This window comes from Pinus tabuliformis, chromosome 3_1 (genome assembly GCF_031772625.1).
Source record: "Pinus tabuliformis cultivar Carrire ecotype Pingquan chromosome 3_1, CPIR1, whole genome shotgun sequence".
NCBI classification, from domain to species: Eukaryota; Viridiplantae; Streptophyta; class Pinopsida; order Pinales; family Pinaceae; genus Pinus; species Pinus tabuliformis.
In genome coordinates, this window is record NC_142301.1 from 690,235,534 (window position 1) to 690,238,971 (window position 3,438).

The following is a 3,438-nucleotide window of genomic DNA, read 5'->3' on the forward strand; positions in this document are numbered from 1 at the left end:
ATTAAAATTTTCAATAGACAAGCCTCTTTTATAAATGTAAAATTAAAGTTTCGGCCAAATTAAAGTTTGACAACAGAATCTGACTGAAATAACAACAGACAAAATTAATGTCTTCCGCCCATAAAGGATACAAAATGGACATTTTGTCAAGATAACGTGCTATAGAAAAGCACAGCTGTAATGTGTTTGTGCAGAAGCCACACTATCCGCTTAAAGCAATGAGATAATCTTGACCATCGGATGAGAGTATACGACCGTTAATCTGAGCTGTTAATGTCTTCGCAAATATCCTCAAATTTCAGGGTTAGCGCGTTCCAAACCCTTGTTCATTTAGTTCTTTGGTAGATGACATTCAGGTTCGATTCTTGGCGTTTGCTACAGTTAAATAGTTAAATCGTTTGTTTAGGGTGCCGGACTGAGTTTCCGGGTTATTTTTCTTCGGTCTTTATGTTGTTATTTACTTCCATCATTCATAAGTACCACCTTCTGCAGAATGGGGGAATTGGAACTCGCAATCGGACTGCAGGAGTCAGAACCGGTTCTGATTGAAGCCATTTTCCATACGATCAAGGTATATGATGGCATAATCTAGAAATAAAGGCCTATTAGAAACTACTAGCATATTTTGAAGCGGTTTATTTAATGGAGGCATCAGATTTGATCTCCCTTTAGAACCCTGTGAAGGTGATCAACGAGACTTGTCATGCTTTAATCTTGGACATTTATTTTTCGGGATTTCGAAATCTGGAGAGGTAAAATTATGGAAAATTGTGTACAGTAGATCTAAAATAGCGGGGATTCGATTCGGTTTTGTACTCTCGTTCTTTAAGTTATTGTTCAGAAATGAAAGGTAATGGATAATGTAAAACCCAGTAGCCGTTAAAGCTCTGTTAGGGTTTTGATATGGCGTTGCCTTTGCGGGTGCGCTTGCAGGCGGGCCATCTTATTAATAAAACGATTTTCTTTTGGTTTTTTGGGGAGGAATAACCTTCCTAGTCATCCGAGCCGGTTTTGGTCGGAGGTCTGTGTCGCTTCGTGTTGACTGCGTGTTTGTGTTGGAATCTTTGATTGATTATTTGACGCGGCTAACTGTCAATCCCATTTCGAAAGCCCCTGTTACGACAAGACGAGGCAATTCTATCAGGTATGGAAAATCTCATAACACACTCGGAATTTCACAATACAGAGGGAATTTTATCAGGTATGCAATCGAAATAAAGTGAATTGTGCATTTATTTGTCATATTTTAAAATCTTGGATTCGTAAGGAGGCTAAAGGGGGATCGTCGATTAGTCATTTCATGGCCATAAAGATCAAATATGCTCACCTGATGATCAGGTGAATACAAAGAGTAAGTCTGTCCAAACTGCTTTTTAATTCTAAAAATTATTCATAGTTAACTTGACGTAACAACCTAATCCTAGGATTAACTTTTAAGTAAATCGTTAAATTTTTAAAAGTAGTATTTCAATTTGCTGAGTAGCTTAAGAATCACGATGTACAGTCAAGAAATCTGTGAAGAAGGATTTATTTTTATTTTTTTTAAAGGTATTTATTCTTTTATTTTTTTTGGAATCCTAACATATTTTTTACAATATAAAGATATGGTTATTTAAATTATGATAATTTGAAGGAGTTTGGAAGCTCCTTGTTTACATTGAGGTTTGTAAAATTTGCAGAGCCATTTTGGAATACATTTTAATCAATAATACTATTGAACTGTTTTCATAGACAAGACTTTTATACAACGAATTTCACAAAAATTACTTTTCAGCTAAAACATTTTGCTATGAGATCGTTTGTTGAACAGACTTGATCTTTATGGTTATCAAATGACTAATACATGATGTCTGTCTATGGAAATATATCATGACTTTCATAATGTGAATATATATATACTCACAATTAATATTATGCTTAAAGCTCCTTAAATTATGAAGGTTTAAGTCTGTTTTCAAGGTAGAAACTGTTACTTTCCCTTACACATGAGGGCTAATTTCTTTGATGTTGGTAAAATTTGCAGAGCCATATTCTGAAATGTATTTTTTCGCAATTATCAGTATTATTATTAAATTGTATAATAATAAGGCTATTTATACAATGAATTTCTCATTACTCACTTAACAGCCAAAGCATTTGTTATGGCAGCCAATTTCATAAAAATTATCTAAACAATTTATTATTTCCTGGGATTTCCTTTTAATTTATTATTTTCTATTGTCGATTGCATGTTTTTATATTAAGTACGTCGGTATGTTAGCGTCGGTACAGAATGTACAGTGTATGGCTTTTTGGTTTATTTGGATGTAAACTGTTGTTTGTGTAATTTTAAAGTTAAAAGAGTAAACTTTAACATTTAAATCCATCTTGGGAAGGTCTATTCCTTATCTCACAAAACAAGAAATCTTGGAGATATCTGATTTGACCATTACCTTATTATAATCTATCAAATGGGGTTGTGTCCTGTAGATTCTGGTTAATTCTTTTTACCCTGATTATTGAAGAAAGCATCACGGGGTTATTGAAAAGAGCATCATGGGCTTCCTCCAACAGGAGGTCGAATAATTAAAATGACAGCTTGGGGTATTATTATTGCGTATTACTATTGGCACTGGGCAGTGGGCCTTTGACAAGCTTTAGTTGCGTCGCAGCAGGTTTGGAAATTAACATCTTACGAGACGTATTTTACTGTTGGTGACAATTTTTGCACGTCAGATGTGACGTCTAAAATATAGTAGGGGTTTAATTAGAAATTCAAACCGTAAAAATATATTGTATCAGAATTTACGAATCTTCAAAATTATTTATTATAATTAAGGTTGAGTTTACAAAACTCTAATCATGGGTGATCCAATTGGATTGCTTTGTACCTACAGACCACAGGGCTATGGCTAGTGTGCTATATTCTTTCAAGATTTTGTTGTTGAGAATTAATGGGACATTATGAGCATTGGGCAATGCGGAGTTGGAGACTACAGGGCTATGGCATGCCGCATGACTATGGTTAGCGTGCTATATTCTCATAGTCTAGCGTGATATATTCTTTCAAGATCTGGTTGTTGATGACAGAATTTAATGACCTATTTGCTAGTATTGGAATTTACTCTTGCGAAACAACTTTAGAATTTACTAGTTACCACTTTCACCTTTGGCAACTAATCATATGTGGTTTGATGAATTATGTGTTTTATGGTCTTACATGATTGCTCTTTCTTGCTAATTGGGAAAAGCAATAACATCCCTGTAATCTTTAAAATTACCGTACTGCACTATTGAATTTGTTTTTTATTTTTATTCTAATGTAGTGTTGAGCGTTGAATGTGTTAGCCTGTGAATATGGCATGCTTAAAAACTGTTAGACTGGTGGTATCAACCTATGAGGTATGTACTCTTTATTTACTTATGCAATTAGTTTATTGTAAAACTTGAAAAATACTT

General features: G+C 34.1%; 1 long non-coding RNA gene across 1 annotated transcript; it reads left to right on the forward strand.

Annotated features, from left to right (window-relative positions):
* The first annotated feature begins 208 nt into the window (after window positions 1–208).
* LOC149189009 (uncharacterized) lies at window positions 209–1,035 on the forward strand. Its single transcript, XR_016256317.1, has 2 exons — window positions 209–356; window positions 493–1,035. It is a non-coding gene; the product is annotated as an uncharacterized LOC149189009 (long non-coding RNA).
* The last annotated feature ends 2,403 nt before the right edge of the window (window positions 1,036–3,438 follow it).